Genomic DNA, 25,408 nt, shown 5'->3' on the forward strand with positions numbered 1-25,408 from the left:
GGTTTTTCTGCTCAATACACTCCTCTTTTCTACTTACCTAAACTGTGTTTTAATTTTTTCATCTGGAATGTTTTTGTGATTAAGATACCAGACCAGGCCATTCATTATTCATCCACTTGGACGTTATCGATGCTCTGGATGCAAGCTGAGACCCCCACTTTAAACAGATCCTAATGGTTCTATACTTTTCACTATTGATCAGTGTAATTTGCCTTGATTTGGACAGTTATTGGTAACTTTCAGGTGCCCCACATCTCATCTGATGTAGTTAAAAGTGGGCTCTAAACGAGCACTGCCATTTGTGGCCTGCCCCTCTCCAGCTGCCCTGCAGGTCTCTCCTGCTGGGAGAACCTGAGCTGACGCCGTTGCTGCTGGCAGTGTCACTGTCTGCTTTTCATCCAGAAAAATGAGTTCTGTGTCTTAAACACCCTAAAGGAGGCTGAGCTGGATGCTTTGTGTCATTCTGCATTTTGCTCAAGCAGCAAGGGTTGCTCCTGCTTTGTTCCCTCCACACCAGCGCCTGTGACTCGGCAGCAGCATTTCAGAAAGGCTCTCGTGGGAAACAGAGTGAACGGGATCAAGGCAAAACTGCACACCCTGGGACCCAGCACTCCAGAAGAATTGATCTGACCAGGAAAAACTGTAAGCTGATTTACATTTCAGCATCAAGGATTCTCTTTCTTCTTGTAAATGTCCTCATCTTTAAGGATGCCAGATAAAAAGGGGGCTCTGAATGCATTTCATTTGGGTATAACAGAAAACAAGGCCTATTTAATCACAGACCTCACTCAGCAAAAGAATGATTACCCACATTTCTTGAGATTTGCAACCTTTGTGGCGGTCAGACGCTGCTGACAAAACCCAAAATATAAGAGATCTCATGTTGTGCTCCTTCATGCACAATATGAATTTGAGGCTCCATGGATCCACAATTTTAAAAACACCTTCGCTTTATGTAATAAATCAATGCCCTGTTTGGGTACACTCCCTACCTTCTGTGAGTCCATGAAAGGACAGCAATGATCTGTGCTTTAACCACCAGGTAATGGAGCTTAGTAAATTCCTTCCCATCAGCTGAGCTGCCGTCATAGAGCAGATCATGTGTGTGCTTCAGCCTGCCCTCCTCCCTGTGTAAAACGAGCTCTGAGCTTTTCTCTGAGTTGTTTTAGATTACAGGCACAGAACTTCTTAGACCAGTGTAATTTAACCATAGAATCATAAAATCAAGGAGTGGTTTGGGTTGGAATGGACCTTAAAGCTTATCCAGTGCCACCCCTGCCATGGGCAGGGACACCTTCCACTGTCCCAGGCTGCTCCAAGCCCCAATGTCCAGCCTGGCCTTGGACACTGCCAGGGATCCAGGGGCAGCCCCAGCTGCTCTGGGCACCCTGTGCCAGGGCCTGCCCACCCTCCCAGGGAACAATTCCTGCCCAATCTCCCATCCAGCCCTGCCCTCTGGCACTGGGCAGCCATTCCCTGTGTCCTGTCCCTCCAGCCCTTGGCAATTGTCTCTCTCCAGCTTTCCTGCAGCTCCTTCAGGCGCTGCAAGGCCACACTGAGCTCACCCCAAAGCTTCTCCTCTGCAGGCTGAACAATGCCAGCTCTGGCAGCCTTTCCTCCCAGCAGAGCTGCTCCATCCCTCTGCTCATGCTGCTGCCTCCTCTGGGCTCTGTGCAGCAGCTCCAGGTCCTTCCTGTGCTGGCCCCAGGGCTGGGGCAGCTCTGCAGGTGGGGTCTCAGCTGAGGGGCAGAGGGGCAGAATCCCCCCTCCCCTGCTGCCCACGCTGGGGCTCAGCCCAGGGCAGGGGGGTTTGGGCTCCCAGCGCACACGGCCGGGGCAGGGCCAGCTCTGCCCCGCAGCTCCCCCAGGGCCTCTCCCAGGGCTGCTCCCTCTGCTCAGCCCCAGCCTGGACTGATCCCGGGGGCTGCCCTCACCCAGGGACAGCCCCAGCACTGGGCCTTGTTAAACCTCAGGAGATTCCCAGGGGCCACTTCTGGAGCTTGTCCAGGTCCCTCTGGATGGCCCCATCCTCAGGAGTGTCCCTGTCCCCTCAGCTCTGTGTCACCTGCAAACCTGCTGAGGGTGCAACTCAATCCCTTAATTTATGTCATTAATGAAGATATTGAATAACCCTGCTCCTTGCACTCTGTCTGATCCCCACTCCTCATGCTGGAAATCTGTGTCTTACTTATTTTGGAAACGTGCTTTCCCCTCAACATAAATAAATCCTAGCTATCCAAAACAAATTAAAGAAACTTTCAAGTTTTCCAAACCGATTAAATGCTGTTGTTTTCATTTTATCCAAATTAATGTGAGGCAGCTTGGCACATTTAAAGGGAATAAAACGAGGTTGGAGGTTTGAGCTCTGATACACTTGACATACTTTGCTATGATAGGGAGGTTTTGCTTCACAGAAGTTTAATTGCCCCTCGTGCAACAGTGAAGATAGACTTTCCAGGTCAAGGTCAAGGCTCACAGGTGGCAAATAAAGAGCCTTTCTCTGAATTAGTTCTTGCCCTAAAGACAATCAAATATATTTCCAGAGTCCATGTGGGATTACTACTTGCAAAGACCAGATGCTATTTTCTTCATTATTACTAAAGAACAAAACTGTTCCAGCACAAAATGCTGATTTTTAATTTCATGAGAACTTTAAAATTTCATGAGAAACTTTAAAATGTGGGATTAGAAGGATGCAGGAGTGATAACCAGTGGTAATTCCTTATATCCAGAGCACAGCGGGGTGCAGGAGGTCTGTTTGGAATGGCTTCCCATGTTTTAGGGACTCTGAACATACATTATTCTTCCTTCCTAACCATAAGATCAGACTTAAAAGGAGTACATCTGCTTCCTAATTAGTATATCATGCAAAATGAACTGCTTCCCTTAAAAACCGGAGGAGAACACTCCTTCCCGTGCTTACAGAGATGCGCGGGGTGCAGCACACGGTGGTGATGAAGCACTCTCCAGAAAGACTGATAAGCATTTAAATTTGAATTTCAGTTCCCTGGGTAGAAGAAGATCTGAAGTACCCTACCTCTTCAGCAAGCAGTTTAGCTGCTGAGGTAAATGAGGGTAGAAGAGGAAACATCTCTGCTTTAGCCATCTGTCTCAAATAAGGAAATGTTCCTTATTTTTTCAAAAGAAACTGTGAATGAAGGTTAGCATTTCTCCCTAGCCTGTCTGCAGAAGGAGGTGATATTTAAGATATTCCTGATCCCTCAAGTTTCCACATGGGTGTGTTAGATGTTCCTCTCTCCATGCCTGTGCACTCTTTATTCCCACAACAAAAGCTCCAGTGAAAAACAAAACAAAAAATTCTTAAGATTTCCTTGCTGAAAATTCTTCATGAAAAAATGTTAAGGTTGACCAATGCTAGTGGGGAATATGGGCAGGTGTCTGGGAAGGAGGCAGCTCAGAGACCTCTGAACATGATGTACCAGCTACTACTGATAGAAGCTCAGACATTCTGACTGACTCAGGAGGAAAGTTCATTTTCCATAAAGGATTAAAATCTAAAACTGCATAAATTTTAATGTTGCTCTGCACCTGCACAGAGCCCCAGTCCCAGGGTCTCTATGTATATGAAATTACCCACAGAAGTCTCTGTAACATATTTATTCATCATATTTCCTCTTGCACAGCAAATTTATGTGAGCACTTGAGACCAAATAAGATTTTTTTCCTTCTCTCAGTGTGATTCCCTGAAATATCATCATTCACAATATTAACTATTTATTATATTTGTGTGAGAGATTGTATCATTATTGTTACAGAACAAAAACATCAACAAAATAATTGCACAGCCTTGAAATAAGCACCCAATTGCTGTTTTCTCATGTCCCTTAGTGTCACCCACTGTTCATTCTCTTCTCACAGAAGCAGAAGGGAACTGTTTGTGAATGCCTAACACAATCTTACTGAAAAAGCACTTCCTGTCAGGTTGACAGTGTTAATTAAAAAAAAAGCTCATGTAAATCTATAAGAACTTGTATTTTGTCTGGATTTGCCAAAAGTGCTTTCCTGAAAGATCCAAGAAAATACCTCCTTTCTAAGCAACCTCAGTGCAATCTGGATTATAGAGATGGAAGAGGCATTTCAGTTTTAAGCCATATCTGTGACATGTTGTGTTGAACTCTCCAAAATGATCTAATCATTTACTAGTCATGCTTTGTGCCTGGTTAAAGATGAAAAGTTTTAACAGTTTATAATGAAAGGACAAAAATCAAGTTAAGATTGATGTTTCTTGGCACCATAAGATCTCTTCCTATTGAAGAAACATCTGGAATATACTCTAGAGAGTGAGTCCTGTGAGGGGCAGTTGAGGGAGCTGGGAAAGGGGCTCAGGCTGGAGCAAAGGAGGCTCAGGGGGGACCTTGTGGCTCTGCACAAGTCCCTGACAGGAGGGGGCAGCCGGGGGGGTCGGGCTCTGCTGCCAGGGAACAGGGACAGGAGGAGAGGGAACGGCCTCAGGCTGGGCCAGGGCAGGCTCAGGGTGGGCAGCAGCAGGAATTTCCCCATGGAAAGGGAGCTCAGGCCTTGGCAGGGGCTGCCCAGGGAGGTTTGGAGTGGCCATCCCTGGAGGTGTCCAAGGAAGGGCTGGAGGTGGCACTCAGAGCTCTGGGCTGGGGACAAGGAGGGGATGGGGCACAGCTTGGACTCGATGGCCTTGGAGGGCTTTTCCAACCTGAATGATTCTATGAATATTCAGTGGAATCTCAATAACTTGCTGTAATGGTTGGCAGATTCACAGAAAATTTGAATTCTAAATATTACTGAGGAAAAGCTGTTTACTTGGGATACCAAGCCACAACTTGGCACACTGGTATCTCTTTTTTTCTCTTTCCTATTGTCTCCCTGTTCAGATAATCTCAACTGGATTTTGTGTGACGGTGTTTCAGCCATGGTGATCATTATTGGCATATGCTGTGACAGCATCGAGGTCTGTCCTGGGCTGTATTCTGAGGGGAGGGTGAGCAGCACAGACTTTCTATGTGCATGTTCCCAGGATTATGCAAATATGATATTAGCAGAATTCATCTCAGGGCTACAGAAAATGCTGTACAGCAGCTCCTGGAATCCTCAAACCAGAGCAGATGTCATAACGCCAAGCTCTCATCCCAGCAGAGCACAACATTAAAAAAATTGTTGCTTTTGGCTTTAATTTACTACTCCATGGATGAGAGAAGTCCCATCTGCTTACTTTATATTTAAATGAAAACATAAATGTTGTCCTTTGCTGACATTAGGCTGGATATTACACAGAGATAGAGACCCCAAGCAGCTAAAATTTACATCTAACAAATATGTTTTCTTGCATGCAACCATCTGCATGAGAAAAGCAATGAATAAGTTTGCAGAGCTAGTGTAAACAGGATTCAACGTGTGACCCATTTTTGTGCCACTCTGGGAATAAGAATTACAGAATTTTAGGAAAGCCGGAACCATAATTCCTCCCAAGGGAGAAGTTTGGTCACAGAGGATAAAGGGAAAATCAATTGCTGGAAAGATTAGATCTGAAGACAGTAGTGATTCAGCCCAGCTGAAAGCACACAGCTTTTGAAGGGCTTCTCAGGACTTCAGAACCACCTCTAAAATCTTAAGCCTGTCTCTGATCCTGTGTCAGTGGGAGTTCTGGTTTCACAACCCAGTGTTGTAAAAGAGTGGCTCAACACAACAGAAAAATGAGGAGATGTGTTCTGTTCAGTTTGAAAGGGAAGAGGAAAAGATGACGAGGATATTAGAATGTTCTTTCCCTCACAAGCTCAGGTCTTTGATGGAAGAAAATAAAAATCAGCATGTCAGAATGGTTGTCTGGGATTACTCTAAATGAAAGCATTCACTTTTTTTCTATGGGGAAGTAGTCCAGCATGGACAGTTTTGATAACATGCTAGTCACTTCTTAAACTTTTCAGCGAAATGTGCTCACATCTCAAAGAATAGAACTTCAGACAACAATTTGATTTTTTGTTGTTTTTTTTTTTTTTCCCCTACAGGAGCTACATTTCTAATACTGAAATTTAGATCTTCAAGCCTACAACCTCCTCCAAGTCAAGCCTGGTGAGATTTGGGGTAAGAACTGGCACTTGTGGCAAATTCTGCCTGAGCGGGAGTTTCAGGGGTTGAGTTGCCATTGCCCTTTACAGAAACATGGATGGTTTAGTGTTCATTTTGCCGGTGACACTCCGTACACTTGCCAGGATGAACAGTGACAAGGTCAACAGTGAGATCCCAGCAAGAGGAAGGACCTGTTGGAAAAGGAGGATGGTCTCCTGAAATTAGAGCTCTCTAATTATGATTTGCTGCTCGGGCCAGAACAAGCCATATTGGAAAATGGGAATTCAGGAGACTTAGTCCAATTCCAAAGCACTCAAGTGATATCTCACCATGGAATAAATTAACAAGTCATTTCTTCAACCTCCATTAGTACTTCTACAACCTTCCCCACATGTATGAAACAGCAAATTACATAGAGAACACAGAAAAGCAGAAAACAGTGAATGAACTTACTATGCCTACCATCTGGGCAGAAGAAAAAAAGAATTATTCTCTTTCTTCACATAGTTAAGTGAAAGGAATGGGCTGATGCCTTTTCAAGGTAAAGATAAACATCTTTTAAAATAGAAAGTGTTCAATAGGTTGCTCTCATTTGGGTTTTTTTCTGGCTTTTCTGAGAGTGAGAGCACCACTAGCAATCAGATAAACACGAGTTCATCAGCCCCAACTTGAATTATCTTTTTTGTCTTCAGTGAGGGTTCAGGAATTTGCAGCATAAACTCTAGCTATGATTAGTTCTAGCTGGAACTTTAGCAGGTCTTCTCAACTTTTTGATTCAGCAAAATAAATAGAGAGTCTGCTATTTACCTTCTGGGCATATTGTGAAAATTAAGTCCTTGATGCCCTTGTAGATGGACAGAACTGTAACTGCTGATTATTAATATCCTTGGATTCAGCAAATATTCACAGACTCCCTTTCATGGAGCTATAGATTTCAAGGCCAGGAGGGCCTTGATCTTGTCTCTGATTAGCTTAATTAGTCTGCTTCCTTTAATATAATTTTCAGACCTTTTAATTGCAGTTATAAATTGTTGTGAAACACAACAGTTAGAGCTGCTTATGGAAATATTGTAAAATAACCTGCATTAGCATACATGCATACTTTTTCATATGCATTTTCATATGTATTTATGCATATATGGGCAAACAAGTGAAATCACCAGGTTACTGGTTTACCAACAAATTAATGAAATCACTAGTATTTTTTTGTGCGATTGATAGTCTGCACTGCAAGATGAAGATTAAAGGAGTTGGCAGAACTCTTGCTCTCCCAAATCCTTTCACTTTCCATTTCCTTTGTCCTTGGAGAGTGTCATAATGCAGCTCTGTGCATTTTCAGCTAGGCTTTGCCAGATGTCTACTTCTTGCATATATTTGGAAGAAGCTAAGCTTAATTTAATTGTGCCCCAATTCAAGAGAGTATCCCTATGCTGGCAAGTTGATTAAGCATGGTGGTAATTTTAATTATCTCCTTATCTCTCACTGGAGTGCAGTTAGTGGAGCAGATGAAGTTAACCCCATGGATAAATACCCTTTTAAAACTAGGGCCTGAGAAAAGAAGGATAAAGCTTTCTTTCCAACAACAAAAATTAGCCTTTACCTATCTGAAGCCATCTCTTCTCTACGTCTCTGTCCATCCATGGATCACTTCCTCGAGAGAGCCTGACATTGCACTTGAATCACTTTTATTCCTGTGTTTTTTCCCCTGATAGTTCTGCTCTTGCCTGTGATTCATTGCTGTCTTTTACCTGTGACAATGCTAAGTTAGCTGCTCATGCTTTTTTTTCAAGTATTGGGGTTGTTTTGCTTTTTTTGCCAGCTGTTCCACTCTCCTCGTGACAAATTCTTTTGTGTGGGTTCAACAGAAATGGCACTAGGCCAGCATTTAAGGATGCAAGTTAGTGCACTGAAGATCTGAGGAGCTGTAGCATTTCCTTTCCATGCCACAGGTATGGTGGAATCGTGGAGATTCACAGGGCTCACTTTTAAGACTCAAACATATTAAGTTATTATTTTCAAGCACTGCATTTAAGTGCATTTGATTTTCTGAAAATACTCTGTCAGAAGCATGTAGGAGGAACAGCAGCATAATTTAAATCTTACTTTGCTTCCCACTAATGAGTTTCACATCCAGTCATTCTACTCCAGGGACAAAGCTCACATGTCCACTAACTTGTTTCTGGCCATTTGGCCCTGTTTTCAGCTGGGTGTGCACAGCAGCTTGAGTGCACTTTTGTATACTTAATTGTCTGGGTTTTAATTAACGCAGAAGAACAATAGCTTGGAGAGGAGAACAGAGAGGGATTCCATAAATGAGAAGGCTGTTCACAACACAAAGGCAGAAGGTCCTTACAGGAACAGAACTATAACATCCCAGCATGTGGCATCTGAACTTTGCTTCTTTTTCATAAATATCCAGCCATTTGCAGACTTTCTGTGCATCTCAGATCATTAATAAACACAACAGGATTCCTGCTTGCCTTGTAAATACTCACCCCCAGCATTTGGCTGCAGAGGCTTTCAACTTGCCCTGGATCTCCAGCCTGGCTGAATGGCTGAGAGCAGTTCCACTTGAGATGGTACAAAAATATCCCCATCTCTAAACAGATATCTATGCATGTATTTAGAGTCCCTCATGCCCTGAGGCACAGAATGCTGGCTGTGCATGTCCAGCAGCATAATCCTGACTCATTTTCTTATAAGGATATCAAATGGACACAAGAAAGCTCAGCTTGTTCACATCCAGGAACAGGTGCAGGGTTTAGGAGAGCAAAATAATGTGCACACTTTTGCAGGGCTTGAAACTGCTCATTTGACCCCAAAATGCTGTATAAAAATTGTTCACCTTATCCAACCTATAACTCAGGCATACCTAGGGGGACACAGCCTCTGCTTAAACAGCAAAAGGGAGCAGCACATCTCAGCTGAGAGGAGTGAGTCCGTGAGTGCTTCCTCCAATGACAATTTAGGAAGGAGGAATATCAACACTGACAGCAAAACCCCACCACTGGGAGCAAATTTACAATCCTGTCCAGCACTGAAACTGCCACATGAATTTCCTGAATTCTTCTATTTTGCATCTCATTAGCAGAAAACTACCTCCAGTTACAGCAAGACAAAAGCAGATGGTGAGAGGCTGCGCAGGGCTGTGAGAGATTGTTCTGGCTATTGATTCTTCATCACAATTTCTGCAGCCCTTGAGATCCAGCATCAGAGTCCTGGCCAGGCAAAATCTTGCTTCACATGTAAGAGCTGCTGAGTTTACATCTGAAGGGAATATCGATCTACAACAAATTATCTTTTTTTTTGGTTTCAAGCAAGCTGAAACTCCAGAGAGAGGACAGCAAAACCCTTTGCCAGCGCTTATGAAAAATATCAGAATAAAATAATACCGCTTTGAAAACTTGCAAAGTGAATCCAAACCTTGACAGCAAATGTAATATGGAAATGAAGAATGCAGTATATATATGGCACCTCTTCTTAACAGAGCTTGAGCAATGTCTGGCACAACTAACCCTTTAAAATATCACTGCTGTTTATTTGTTTACAAAGGATTTAAGAGGCTGGAAATGAAAGGGGAGATGCTAAAGGATGAACCCACTCAAAAGCATCTTCCCCTTTTGCTGGTAAAGAATTCAGAGCAGGTGTTGCCAGCCTGTTACTGGTGCTATCAGCCAGCATCAAAAGCAGTTGGCAATGCTCTCATCATGCAGAAATTCCAATCAGATTTCTCAGTATATTCTAATTACTGTAGTGACACTTGTTGTGGGCCTAAATGACTACCTCATCACGGCACACAGGTCTGCCTTCTATTTAGGGTTTATTGGCTCTTAAATTTCTGCCTCCTCTAATTGCTTATCTATCTCAGCAAACACATGGAGAAGTCCACATTTATTCACCTCCTGCCGTAACCCTCTGCACGTTAAGGGCTGTGCTGCCATCTCTCACCTACACTGTGGTTGTGTCCACCCCTGCTTCACCCCCGAGAAAGCAAACTTGCTCCGCACAAACTCTGGCTTTGCCAAGGGATTCATCCAAAAAGTGGCTTCTTCTGCTGGCTGTGCAGGTGGTACCCACACACAGGGGCTTAGCAGGAGCTCTGGCACACAAATGGCACTTTCTAACCCCCTGATTCTTCGCTGTCATAGTCCATATGAAAAATAAGATGTTTCATATAAAATATCTAAGGATTTTCATATAAAACAACTAAGGCTTGTACATACTTTTCCACCCCAAAGGCCTTAATTTTGTTCATACCTACCAAAGCACCCGGCAATTACTCTGCACAGGCAGTGCTAGGAGCCAGCTGTGGCACCATTGATGTGTGTTCCTTCACTCAGAAACACAGAACGTATCACTTATTTCCCCAATCTGGACCTGGTGCAAATAAGTTGGAGATCAATGCAAACTTCTCTTTTGATTTCAGCAGATATTGGATCCTATCCCTGAAGTGCATATTATTCCTACTGAGAAACAAGCATTTATATACAGCAAGGTATGCATAAAAGCAAACTGTATTCTGCTTTCACAAGCACCATGGTCAAGATGAGTAAATGAATAAATGAATAAACTATGAAAAGTGGGAGTATATTGCTGTAATTTCCATCCCTCATTTTGCTGTGCCCTAGTTGGCTTTTACTCCAAATATTTTAATCTTTTGCTTATCAGGCCATGGATTACCTTTCCAAATTAATCCCCATGTACCTCTGTGCTCACGTGGTCCAGTTGGTGCAGAACTGCTCTGTGCAGCAGCATCCAACTTAACACAAACATCCTTTCCATGCTCTGAACCTGAAATCTGGAAGTTTTCTCTGCTGCATGGCCATGATAGAAATCTGATGCTCTGGTAGACATTGTACCTCAAGCTTTAGCTAATCCAAGTTTCATGCAATTACCCTGCATACTGATTTTGTATAGACTCACTTAAATGCTGGGAGTGTGAAGCCAAGACTCAATATGCCTTGAAAGTTATCATAAAGTCACTATGAAATGACAGGAGTTCCAGAAGTGCAGTTGTGCATCAAGAAAAAAAAAAAAAAAACCAGACACCAGGAAAAAAAATAAAAAAGAAACCTCTTTTGAAAAAATCTGAGAGCAATGGGAGCACTGATTTTTGTCCTCTGTGAATAGAGCCCTCTGCCAGAGTATGAAACCTCTGGCTGCAAATTCCCGCAGCTCAAACAAGAGACTGACTACAAGCAAATATAAATGTTGATTCATTGTCATCAGCTAAGCTGAGGAAACAAGCAGCATAAAGGATTTTATAAATTTATCTCACAAATTTAATAACAATTATTATTAAAAGAATGTTCCCACTCTGATTTTAAAGTTTACGTTATTCCTTCAGTCAATTTTCTGTTCTCTAATTAAGCATTTAGACTTCTTTAAACAAGGAAGTAGTAAATTCTACATTCTTCTTTGTCCCTAGAGATAAAAGTAAATCTACAGTCATCACATGTAGCCACTTCTGAAGGAAAAGAACTTCTGGTTTTGACCACAGATGGAGAAAGCATTAATTGCCTAATGATAACTGACACAGCTACATGAATATATCCATTTTCTCTCTTTATTCTCAAAACAAAATGTTCTATCCCAATATTTAAAACATTTTCTACTCACGGTACCTGTTGTAGCACCGAGTGAACTCTCTCTGTATGAATATTTTTCTAAATGCCCAGCTACTGTCTTTCATTTCATGCTGACTTCACTGCAGCCCCACCATTAATAATGCAGTAGAGCTCATGGGCCAAAGATTTTTCTATGAAATACGTAGTTGAAACGAGTGCAGGCCCCAATTTGTGTGCCACCAGATGTGCACAACACAATGATATAGAAATATCTGACCTGTCACCCAGCTCCTGTTCTCTGGGACCATGTAATTAGGAGTACAAAAGGGAGCAGTAATCCTGATAATTACGACTGCTAATTGAGATAGGGGAGCAGAGAAGAAACTAGAAATTCATTAAAGCACAAGTTGTAAGTTGCAGATGAGTCACTAAATTTGGGCTGGAGACTCCTTGGTTAGCAATAATATCCGTGCTGATCATCACTCCAGTTGCTGCTTTAGTTTGGATTGTTAGGATTTTTCTCCCCCGTCAATTTTTGATTTATTTACCCCAAGGGACAAGCAATGACAGTTCCTGTTGTGGAAAGTGCCATGAATACACTGAATAAGAGGGATCCAAGACTGGTTTCCAGAACAGTTACCCAGCCCTGGCTGCATCCAGCTGTGCCAAAACCAGACCCAGGGCTCTTCACTCTGGCCCAGCTGCCGCAGGCAGGAGAGCACCAGGCAGGGGAGGAGATGAAGATCCAGCAGATCCCTTGGTTTGGATGGCAGCTGGCCAGAACCATAACATGCCTTTTGGCCCATACTGTCCAACAATTTAGGCCAAAAATCTAACTGCCAACTAGAATTTTGCATCAAACCTCTGCCAACCAAGATTTGTTGGAAAAAGATTAAGTTTAAAAATTAGTGTTATCAAACATGTAACAGTTTGGAAGAAAGAAAGTTTCTGTAGTAGAAGTAAGACTACACTTCTGTCTATTATAAACTTATTTTTAGATGTCCAGACTGAATTTAACTGAAGGTGTCTAAGCTCTCAAAGCAAAGAATACAGAGGAGGTTTTTTATAGATGCATACACAAAAGTACAATTCCTCCCCTGAAGGAGGATTTTAAAATTATTATTATTTTTATTTTTTTTTTTCATCTTTAGGCTTTACCCAGCTCTTTAAATCATTCCAGGCTGGTTTCTCTTCAATTGTTACTCGTTTTGATGCTGCCTCTGAATTGAACACTGGGTTCTGGGGCTCATCAGCGTGGAGTGCTATTGTTGTACAGTGGGATAGAGGCTGGACTTCCTGCTGGAAGAAGGGCCATGGCACTGCGTATGCTGCTCCAAAACACAGCCACATGCACACACAACACTCAGCAGCTGAAAAAAGGAAAAAAAAAGAACTCTCTAAGCACATAAAGAAATGATGTCTATAAAATTACTGTGTTGCACAAGAGGCCATTTGTTTCAATGACTGCATTAGATGAGGTACAAACAGTTATCTCTTCTTCATACCAGTACTTTTCATTTGCAGCTTTAGCATTATTCTTTTTTTAATTATTATTATAATTTTATTTTTGTTTTGGCCACTTAAACAGCTGGGTTTTTTTTCCTTTTTATTTTTTCTCAAAGTTGACTATGTTTTATTCACGTCACAGCTTTTATATGATTGTATAATGCTTTCTCTTCCTAATTTATTTTGTTACCTGTGTGTATAAAATGAATAGTGAATGCTGTCTTATTTCATAAACTTTATTAAGCCTTTGGGAAACTTCAATGTGCTCATATGGAGAGGCAATATAGAATGTATCCAGTGTATCATGACAAAGAAATTACAATTCTAAGCTAGAAATAAATGACATTCCAGAAAAAGCAGAGGGAACAACATTTAAGGAGTTAATAATGAACCACTTGTCTTCATTTTCAGGTCCTTTAATCCTGCTATTGTGCAGTTTTCACACAGTGCTAAATTGAATTACTGCATCATTTTTTACAATTTCTTTGTACAGCTGACCCAGTTTATAGCAGGTTTGGAAGCATTATCATTGCTTAGGGTTCAAAGATGCTGCAGTGTATTGCATTACAAGTCAATCAGTGTGGAAGGATTTTGATGTAATTTTGCTTTTGGATACAGAAGAACAGACATCCAAATGAAGGCTGGTATTTTATTTTGTCATAACAATGTCACATAAGACAGCATGCCTTTTTTATACTCATTTTATAATATTTCTTTGTGCTCCTGGTCCTAGTAAAGTGAATTCTCAAGTTTATGTCTTCCAATGTTTTGATTAACTTGTACAAGAAGAAAATTGAAAGAAGCTGTAATATGTAGATTTTTACTGGTGTGTAGCAGAGGATGCATTTAGGTGGATACCACCCAAAAAAGAGCCTAAAAATGAATGCAGAGTTTCTCGACATTGTACCACTTCTAGAATGCTCCAGGTGAGCAATTCTTTATCAGAAATGTTCCTGTTCCGAGGGGCGGTGCTTCCTAGAGCTGTTTTAGCACATTAACATGGTGCTCAGCTTAAATACACTCTAAGCAATGTGTTTTACATAAAACATTTCATTCTCTCAAGGTCATTCTTTATGCCTCAGGTGTTAATTTGTGTTGTTCTTCAAGTATTCCTGTTATGGATAGTGGAGCCCTTGGTATATGTTATATTGAAATATTGCTAATGTATGAACTGTAACATTAAATTTTTAATCTAATCAATCAAGTGGCATGCGTATGCAGTAGATGCTTGGCTTTTACTAAGATTAATTACCATGTGCTGGGGAAGGGAACTGTGTAAGGTGAAATATTGCATGCACACAGACACACACACCGAGGAGAAGAGAAAAGAAAGCAAATTGTGCAAAGGGATGAGCTCTGTAATAAGCTAATGACTACTTCTGTCATTCAAAACATATGCATAGCCTTTAAGACAACACAAAACAAAGATTAAATGCATGTTAAATCAACTATCTATTAAAGCATTTAGAGCTTTTCTCCAGATTCTACATGGAAATTATGCAATCTGTTGCAAAACTAAACACTTGTCTCCCAGATGGTGCTCAGAGTCTGTCTGAGCAAACACCCCTTCCATGCTCTGTGTAACAACTTGTGCATATTTTTTGTTCCCTGTGCTTCATTTTATGCATTTGAGGACATTTGCACTGAACACACTACGTAGAGACAACCACATTTGCATGTAAAAGCCAGTGATGCTGTATTTTCACACCTGATTGCACTGGGGAAGCAGCAGATACTTCATCATAGGCAGTGGCACTTCCCTGCCTGGAAGGTACAAATTTGTGCTTCCTGTTGATACCAGTCTGGGCTCTAATTCTCACAGGGCATTGACAGCTGTCCATTAAATAATAAGTAGCTAATTGGGGTTTTATTTTGAACTGTGCTGCAAAGTTAAGCTTCTACAACCATGTTTTGAGGGAATGTTTTACCATGCCAAATACCAGCTGTGATTGACGTGAAAATAAGATGAAAGCAGCACTAATACTTTTATAATGTTATTAAAAGGAACATTATTCATGCACTAGACACAGGGATTACCCTTCTGGCTGAGAGTATGGTGTAGCCATAGAAAACCTGTGAAAAGACACTGAAGCACAAGACAGTCACCTGAAATTGAGAAGGCTGCTGTTCAGCATTTTTTGTTCTTGCCACGTGTTTTTAGTCTTTCCTCTGCCTTGTTTGCTGCTTGTGCAAAGAGACAACAGCAGCTCCCTCTTCCCCAAGAGGGAAGATCAGGATGTCACTGTTAGTGAGTCACTCAAATACCTGGTAGGGCACTAGATATGTACCTGAGCTTAGCAAAGCCTCCTTTGGAGGAGAAAACCCATCTGATTATCATTGCTAAGCAGTTTCTCCAATCTTAGCCTGCAGTCACCCCAAAGTTGTTCTCCTTTGGAGATTTAGTCATCCATTTTGTTTACAAAACCCAAAAACCTAGGAATAATCACTTAGTAGCGTTAGATGTCACGTGTAACTCTCCATGTTTTGAAGAGCAAAGGTACTCATGGGCATAAACTGAATATAAAACTTCAGCAACGAGGGAACATGAAATATATTTCCCTGATGAAGTGCTCTGCAATATGTCTTTCTCTGCAATATGTCTTTCTCTGCCTTGCTCATTGTTTTAGCTCCTGTCATAGAAGAAGCCATTGTATTAAGTGAAAGAACTAAAAAATATAATTTTAGTTCATTTCTGGAACTTTTTAATAGAGAAGTAATTGTCTCCATTAATCAGCATAACTTTTGTTAAATCCATCGGGTTTTAGAGACACTTTAATATTGGTTCCATATTTTGGAAGGATGAAAATGATAAAGTTCAAAAGATGGATGCATGGAAATTAGATATATAAGACAGCAAAACTGCAGGGAAGAATTTAGCTGGCAAGTCCTTCAAAGCATAATTTGTCGTGTCTTCAAAATTCCAAGGGAGACACCCAGCATGCCAGGGAGTAAAACTCCATGGGATACATCACAGCAGGATCAGCTTGAATGATCAGGGCTTTGTCCAGTCAGACTCAAGGATCACCAGGGAGAATTATCCCACAACCTCTCTGCACAGCCTGTTCTCTGCTTTAACCACCTGCCGTGCAGTGAAACTTTCCCTGTATGCAATTCCTCCTGATGCCTCTGGGATTTGTTGCTTCTCGTACATTTTGAGAAGAATATGGATCCATCCTCTCTACAGCTCTCCACTAAGTCGCTGAAGGCAGCAGTTAGATCCAGCCTCAGCCATCTCTTCTCCACAATGAACAGACAACTTCCCTCCAGTGTCTGTCCCTGTGTGCGGGGAGGGCTCCGAGCAGGGCCCGGGCTCTGCTCCGGGGCCCAGCAATGGCCCCAGAGCCACGGGCAGGGCCTGAGCCCAGGGAGCTCCCCCTGCACAGGAGGCAGAACTTCTGCCCTGGGCAGGGCCCAGCCCTGAGCAGATTGGCCAGAGAGGCTGTGCAGTCTCCTCCCTGGGGATATTGCAGAGCCCCATGGACACACTGCTGTGCCCTGTGCTCTGGGATGGCCCTGCTGGAGCAGGGAGGTGGCACCAGAGGAGCCCCTGGGGGCCCCTCCCGCCTCACCCATCCTGGGGCTCTGTGACTCAGCCTGTCCTTAAATGTCAGGTGCCTCAGTCCCCAAGCCATGCTGATGCTTTCTCCTGGACTTGCTGCAGTGTCCTCTCTCCTGTTCGGGGGCTGCAAAAACAGACAGGGTTCCTCCAGTGATGTTTCATTGGTGCTGAACAGAGAAGCATCAACACTTCCCAGGCTGTGCTCTCCACAGCAGCCCTGTGCTCCCAGCTGTCACTGCCATGACCATGCCATGGTCTCCAGGGTGTCAGTTCCTTTTCAGAGCTGCCTCCTGGCAAGTCAGCCCCTTATGTCTATCACTGATTCTTCCAAGCTCAGAATTACATTTTTGCTCACTTGGGTTTTTTGTCAGCTCTCATGCAGGTGCCACGTCTCTGAGTGACTCTGCCCCAGGGTCCCATATAATCTGGTCCACTCAGTTTGGTGTCAGCTGTGGGTGTTTCCATGCCATTGCCCAGGTTGCTCTTAAAAGCAGTGAAAGAGTGTCAGCCCCAAACTAATCTCCAGCACACATCATTTGTAACTGAGGTTTGGGCTTTGAACCACTGCCCCTCTGAGCGCAGCAGGGTGTCTGTCCTATCCAGTTCATATCTGCTCCCTTTGGCTACACAGATCCTAAAGGACCACTTCTGGTTAAGGCTGGGTTCAGAGGCACCACTGCTCTGCCCTAAGCCCCAGAGCTTTCCCTGCACAGGCTGCACAGTGTGGCTCTGGTAAATCCCTGCCAACTGATACCAACCACCTACTTGTGCCTGGAAGTGCTTTCCAGGCTGCCTTTCTTGGGACTGAACTGAGACTTTAGGGGCAGCAGTTCCCTTCTCTTTTAAAGACAAGCATGACTTTTTCTAGTTTGTGCTTGCCATGCCTTTTCAAAGACAAGATCAAGAGATCAACCTTCCAGTGACATCAGTGTCTTTGGATGTATCTTGTCCAGCACCGTGGACTTTAAATGAGGCTGGACAAGGCTCTGAGCACCCACTTTTGATGCTGCTGCTTTGAGGGGCAGCAGGCTAGGCCAGAGGCTCCAGAGGCTCCCTTCAGCCTCAACTACTCTATGACTCTATGTCCAGCTTATTTAAGCAGTCCCCAACTTTCTGTTAAATCTACACTGTGCTTGTATAAGTATGTTTTGCATTGCAAAGCAGATTGTCCAGTTTCTTGAATAGCACAGTCTAACACTTCATAATCTGTTCAATATGATATGCCTGTTTCAAATTTATGAAGCTGTAAACCAATTTCCTTTACTAATAAACACCTCTGTTTTCATTCCTATTTATCCTCCTTTTAAAATTACTGCACTCCTTTGCTGTCTTTCTCTTGTCCTTGTCTTGTAAGATAGGAAAAAGAGATGGGGGCAGGGGAGACAGAGAAAGAAGAATAAACCACCACAACAACAACAACAAAAAAAACCCCAAACACAAAACCCAGCTGCTCATAAAAAAAAGATACTTGGTGAGAATCCAAGATCAACAGACCAGCAAGCCCACTCATTGTTCTTTATCATTTTGGCTCTCTTCCAGCCCCTCTAGGTTTCTCTCTCTTTCCAAACTGCTTTCTGCATTCTCACATATGTTATAGAAGTACAGTGATCTCTGAGAAGTGCTTTAATTTATAACAGCTTGATCTGAAAAAGAAGTTGTCCAGTTTGTAAGGGAGATGAGGGGAGCTTGTTGCTCTGGCTCTCCTTAATGTGTGAGTGCAAACTCTTACCTTAACAGAAGATCGATGTGTGCACAGAATCACTGAAGGAGAAATGGGTGCCTTTTGTATATAATTAGTGGGAATAATTATCTGTAAAACTGTTTGGATTTGGATTTGCTCTGGCACCACAATAAATATTTCAAATCCAGCACACATCAGACCTGCCAACATCTTTCCAGTGAGCACAATGATTCAACTTTGCATTTTGTCACAAAAATGATCCATTTTTCTAATGCAGCAGAAAAACAGTAGGGTGATGGTTTAAAAAGGCAGTGATGTGAATGATTTTATCTGTAGTTTTAACAGATTCTTTCCAAATATAATAAATTTTGAAAATTACTGATAGGATCTGCAGAGTTACTAGAATACTTCAACCCCTCTGATCTATGTGGCTGCAGGTTGGAAACAAGTTCATAACTTAAGAGCTTAAGCCATAAAAGCTTAATTAATTTAATCATTATAGGAATAACTCTCCCAGGTTAAAACGAAAAGGCCAAACTCTATCTCTGATGTCCAATCATGCCCCTTTGCACTGCACTGCTCTCTCTGTATCCTGCAGGAACAAGGATCTCCAATGCTCGGCACAGACTGAGCTCTGCCAGGGCTGCCTTCCCAGCTGCTGAATGTGCCATGAACTGGCGCGGACATAACAGGACCCTTCCAAGGGAAGCTCCAGCCAGTCTGCACCTCCTCAGGTCCACTGGTCTTGCTGGAGTGCAGGGATTTCACAGGAAACCTTATCTGAGGTGAGACCAGCACAGGAGCATCCCCAGCCTGCAAAGGACCTGCCCTGGTTGTTGTTACTTCACGTCTTCCTGAGCCATGCCCACAGAATTACAGTCAGGTTTTGTGGAAATCACACTTCAGAGCTGGGAAAGGACCTGGGCATCCCAGATACAGACTTGAGTGTCATTCTCAGATGTAAGGGCTTTGGTGGGTTCAGTCTGGACCGGGCGTAGACGAGACGGTGACGAGATCTCTATAGGCAGATCTTGGGGCATGCGGTTTATTGCAAAGGGCGTGGGTATAGGGGCACTGCTTAGAGCTGCAGCTGGCAGCTCTGAGCAGGCCCAAGAGAGCAAGAGAGTAAGCGGGTAAGAGAGAGCGAGAGCAAAGAGAGTGAAGAAGAAGTGATGAGAATAGAATGGAATGGAATGGAATGGTGAAGTCCTGGTTACAATACAATAAATCATCTTCTGTACTGAATATTCTAATTGTCACTAACCAATCTAATACAAGATACAAATCCTATAGCATTTACATACAGCCTATAAGAGTTCTTATATTACCATAGAGTGTTACATCTTAACTTCTAAAAACTACTCTTTGGACCCCTTCTGCTGAGCTAGTAGGGTCTGCTCTGACCCTTGGACCTGCTTGCAAGCAGAGGGTATTGTTCCATCAAGAGGGGATTACTTCAGTCGGCCATACCATTGTTTTCCAGTTGTTCAGTAACTAAGACTTGGTATTTCAAAAGTGGCTTTCATTTCGATGTTGCCTGTAGTTTTCATATTCCCAAAATCTTTTGTCAGGCAATCATATTTATAAGGCTTTCCTGTTTCATCTTCCCCAACACGCAGAGAACTGTAGGCAACCAATAAATGCAGGTTGGGACCTCTGGGGAAACCAGGTACCACTGCATCCAGGGGTTTTTCCTACAGAAGGTGAGAACCACAGCAAATTTGGTGGCGGTGGGTGAGAAGCCCCACAGTACCATTACCTGGGAAAGCCTGTTATGATTGGATTATTCAGGGACATTTGCTGAAATTTCAGCCTGGCATCAGAATCTGAGAGAATGCAGACATACACTATGGCATGAATGTATAGATAGAATCATGGATTTTTTTATACTGTTGTTGTCCTTTCTTCTTTAATAGTTATGCTGAAGTAAACTGGTCATTTAAACAAAAATTTGCATATTCCAAGAGGTTACCTAATGTTTAAAGAGAGATGGAAATGTGTGTGTTTAAAAATATTTGAAAAAATCAAAGTCTTCAAACTTTTCTGGGTATTGTACTTCAAATTATTAAGCTTTTTTTGTTCTTATTGATAATGTCATTCACACATGTAAATATGAGAGATAAGCCCTGCTTATTCTTAAATGTGTTGTAAGATATGCATCTTTAGTTGAAGAGGGACTGTTGTTATCAAACCCTGAGTGTAAATCCAGGGACTGGGAAAGAGGGAAAAAGAAACCAAAATCGTGATGAGACTGAGACAGGCTGATGTAGACCAGATCCAAGCAGAGACAAACCAAGTCAGCTGCGTATAGAACTGTGACAGCTAAATAAATAAGTAATGTTTAAAGCTTCTGTATACCCCAGCTACCCTGTGCTTACTCTTTTAGGCATTTTGCATCTGTACATGCAGGAAGCTTTCAGAGAGACACCTATTTAAATGCTCACTTTGACTCTTAATTTTCATTGCTTTTACTGCATCCCAAATATCAACAACAATCAGAGAAAGCTGCTCATGGGACTTCCAGAGCTGGGCTGGGAATGTGCAGGTTTGGGGTGCAGTCTGCCTTTCAGTGGCAGAAATTGTTGTCACCATTATTAATGATGACATTTACTCTCTTTGCTGGTTCTAACCATGCCCACCATGATCTCCATGGCACATAAATATTGCAGCTTACAGAGGGGTGAAGGGCAGATTTACAGGTTTACAATTTATACTGGTTGCAGTTGCCCAGCAAAAAATTCTCGCTTTTGGGGATGGGATTATTTTGGGATTGCTGATTTAAGAAAAAGAAAATCTGCCTGATGAGCAGTTCTGACACAGTGACAGAGCTGTGCAAGGTAGGCTAGCAAAAATAACAATCACTTCACCTGGCATGTTCAACAGGTTCTGGTTAAGTGCTTCTGTCTCAGGTGACTAAAGAAGTTTTCCTCTACTCTGAGTCTTTGTTATTAATGCTGTAATAATTTGGTTACACAAAACCATAAACTTATATACATATATACACTTAATATACAGTGAAAGAAAGAGATGTTTGTAAAATCAAACCACCCACCAATATGTTGTCTTGCTTGTTAACTAAATGGATCATAATTTGCCAGGCCTGGGAGTGATGTGAATTCCAGAGAGTCCAAGTAATCTGCTGGCTGTTTGGTAGCTAAGGTTAAAGAGAAGATAAAATGTGAAGCAAGTAACGTGGGGGACTTTCCAAAGGGAGGGATTTGTAAAGGCTGATTGCTGGTACAGATACAGCTATATGTGATAAGCCTAGTTTTATGTCTGTATTTACATATTTGAATTGTAATTCACCAATGGCATAATTAAAGAGGCTCGATACAGGGTTTTATCCAAACATCTCTTGCATCAACAATAAGCTGAAGACTTTGGAGTATTGGCAGTGGATTCACTTAAAATGGTGTGATGCCTGATTGCCTGGGGTTTGTGACAGGCAACTTTCCTGTTTAAGGACTCTCACTACAGCTTTTCAGAGATTCGTGTACAGAGATTTATTAAACAGAAATGCCAATTTAAATGAGCATAAAGTGAACAACCTAGAAACCCATATTATTGTTACTTATTCTTAGTACTTCTGTAATCACTATCAAGCATCTGTAATGCCACAAATATGTCTCCTGAAGCCATGTAAAAGGAGAGGAGCATATAATGAAAGGAAAGGCCGGGAGACAGACTCTAAAAGCTCATTAAGCTGCTGGGTATATGTAGTAGTTCAGGCATGTAAGTAATTTCATTGGCTTCACTGAGATTTCTGGAGTAGATCCACAGAGCAAAACTGGATAAATGCTATTCCTTACCCAGTTAATAGTCACAGAGGAAACAAAAGGAGGACAAAGGAAACTGTGTAAATAGGACATCAGAGAAGGCAAAAAAAGGAGAGGTGAATGGCATGGTCAGAGGGGCAGAGCATGTGACAGGACTTAGGCAGAAAGAGAACACCAGGACCCCAAAGAGGACAAAAATAAATTTATCTCAGCTACATCATCATCCAAATCCCAGCTGATAGCAATTGTGTCCATGGCACAAGGAATCTGGCAGTGCTGATCCACATCTGCAAATGGCCATGCCCTTTTACAATCCGTGTGGAATTTGTTCTGGCTATCTCTAATCTGATCCTGAAATAAATTATGGCCTTGGTTTCGGCCAAATATCTCTGTCTGTAGTCCATCTGCTTCGGACATTTCTCTTAATAGAACAGGATAGAGTAGGATAGAATAGAATGATCATTTTGTGATCTATGATCTATTTATCTTGGGCAAAAGCATGTTTTCTGTCCATTGATCTAAGAGACCACTATGGTTTATGATAGATTGTATGAATTCCCTTAATTAGTATTCCAAAAGTATATTTAGAATCAGCTCCACATGCAAAATCGAACCTGAATATTCTATGGAAGTGTAAGGTTAGCAGAGCCAAGGTATCCATGAGCTACTTTTTCCCAGTCCAAACTCTCTCCATACTTTAGGACTGTAATCTGGGATGCTACACCTCAGACTTTTTATTCCTCTCGCTCCCATGTCATTATTTTTCTCTAGATCTGCTCATTTTGGTCTGTTTCTCTGTCCTTTAGTCAATGAGACAGGTTTTAAACATCACTCTTCTCCTCATTAACTGTTGCACACGAATCATCCAACCCTTGTTGTCAGTTCCTGGTTCATTGGTAATAAATATAGATCAGAAATTCTGTTATTATTTACAAAACAGCAATATGTGTACAAAACTCTGTGTGCATGAACAGATGGATGCCTGTTATATCCAGAGGTGGTTAAATTCAAAACTTCCTTATCTGTGGGATTTTTGGGGGTTTTTGGTTTGGGTTTTTTCTGGTTTCTTTTTGGTTTTTTTCTAACAAGGGAGATTGAGCTACATATAATAAAATACTGGTACAGTAACAAAGGTTAAATAATTAATATAAAAAAATCTATTCAGAAGCATGCAATGATTTACATTCAAACGCCAAATATTTAAAAATTATAGAAAATATTAGCATGCTAATAACTGAAATCACAGGAATGTACAATGAGATTGCACTTACTGCAGTATATTAACCATTATCTGCAGCCTGATAGGAAAATGTTTAACCCTAGAGTAAATAGGATGTGCATTCTCTCAGCCCCTAAGGGTTTGTTACTATTAAACCAATATGATCCTTGAAAACACGTATATGTGCACATCTTGTGGAATCAGAAATACAACATGTACTCTCATTGCAATTTCCTTTGTCTGAAAATAGTCCTTTTATCCATAAATCTGGGAGGGAAAAATGAAAGCACTGAAGAGTGACTTAACTACAAAAGAATGCAATAAAATTAGCACTACATGAATGTCATTTTTCTGAGTTTTTCACTGTTTTTCACATACTGTTTTTCTGAGTTTTTCACATACTATTTCCTTTATCTTTCAGGAAATTCTGGTGTATCAGCTCAGCAAGCTGGCAGCAGAAACAACATAATGACTTTTTTTGGTCAAATGGTTTATGACTTCACACCTACACTGAGAGCTTTAACCTCTATCCATATTTATATTTGTCCTCTATTTCTTCAATTCAAATGTCCTTTCAGAGAAGATTGGTTTCATGCAGAGAGGAGATAAAAATCAGAACCCATACCTCACATGCAATAAATTCATCATATTTATTATGTCCCCAACACTGGTGAGTTAGAGGGGAAAAAAATTGATCTTTTAGTCCCTAACATTTAATTCACATTCTTGTTACAGCTAAAACTGTAAAAAGGAGGTGGGGGGAAGAAGGGGATGTTTTGTTTGGTGTTTTTTCCTTCCAGTCTGTGTGTTATTCAGAGCTACAAACATTGAAATATTCATATTGGGAAGGTTGCTAAGTTGCTGTGGCCCAGAATGATGAGAAAAAGGGTGACAGGATGATTACAAAGGGTCTGGTGAGACTGTGCTTGTTAAACAGGGAATGGAGCTAAAAAACCCAGCAATTCAGAGGCCCAGACACTGCCCAGACATGGACACAAGGGGTTTGGAGAGTCTCTTACTGCTGCTGATGCCATGATGATTTTTTGCCTTTTCTTTTATACCCCTTTTATATACCTTTTTATACCTTTTTGTATTCTGAGTGCTTTTTGCCTATATTCTTAGACTTGTTTGTTCAGCTAGGAGACTCAACATTTGAGAAGCTTCGTAGCTAGGGATCAGTGTGCCCCAGACCCCAAGGTCCTCTCCAGAACACATTCTGTAAACTAAGATAGAACCATCCAGGGGAAGGTTCCTTGGGGAGGGGGACTCATTCAAGCCTCTCATTGGGGAATTTTTGATAGATATGCTAATTAGTAAGACCTATAATATTATGCCAGATCTTTTGTGTGGTGTGCGTTGCAGTGTGCATGGAAGTGCATTCGACCTGGACGTGTGCACCTAAGGATCCTTAAAATAAATACCAAGGTAAAATCCCTTTTTCCCTTCTAACTGTATTGGACTCTTGATTTTAAGACCAGGAAAAGGCATCACTGCTACAGCTGGAAAACTCTTTGACCTGCTGGATCTGAGTGCTGGGATTGCTCCGTGTGACAGGGCTGCTGCTGCCCGTGAGGGTTACAATTAAATCTTCATAGCAAAAAGCAGGCAAAGGATCACAAGTAATTAGAGAACAAAACCTTTGTTTTTCATAATAAATGTAGCAGTGTAGTGAGTTTTGCCCAGTAATCCCCAGTAACACATTTAGGAGTTTACAAAGGCATTTAACACCAAGCTCTGATTCAGCCAAGAATTTCTCACTCACTTGAGCATAATGAAGTCCCAAAGACAGCACTCCCAGGCCTTGCTGAGATGTCACTGTACCTCAAAAGGTACCTCTTAAGAATATTAAGTAAAAATAATAAAGCCAAGTTATCTGGTTGCTTTAAATCATTTGTTCTTATCTTTCCCAAGCACAGTAATGCCTGCACATGCTTTTCAAGTTCTGAGTAAAGTTCATACAGGAAAATACAGGGCAAAAACGGTCTATAGACCACGAGGGATATGAATCCTTTATGGGTTCAGTATGGATTTATTCTATTTGAA

General features: G+C 41.8%; 1 long non-coding RNA gene across 2 annotated transcripts in view; it reads left to right on the top strand.

The window, feature by feature from the left end:
* LOC125332226 overlaps positions 1-24,543 on the top strand; it is an 87,400-nt gene extending 62,857 nt beyond the window's left edge. Inside the window, exons 3-5 of one of the 2 annotated variants that reach the window (XR_007206404.1) lie at positions 5,997-6,072; positions 18,969-19,155; positions 23,787-24,543. This is a non-coding gene — a long non-coding RNA (uncharacterized LOC125332226). Of the gene's footprint in view, positions 1-5,996; positions 6,073-10,486; positions 14,335-18,968; positions 19,156-23,786 lie in introns of those variants that run through there. The other variant, XR_007206405.1, reaches the window with a different exon arrangement.
* The last annotated feature ends 865 nt before the right edge of the window (positions 24,544-25,408 follow it).

The sequence above is a fragment of the Corvus hawaiiensis genome, chromosome 12, assembly GCF_020740725.1.
Source record: "Corvus hawaiiensis isolate bCorHaw1 chromosome 12, bCorHaw1.pri.cur, whole genome shotgun sequence".
Classification (NCBI taxonomy): Eukaryota; Metazoa; Chordata; class Aves; order Passeriformes; family Corvidae; genus Corvus; species Corvus hawaiiensis.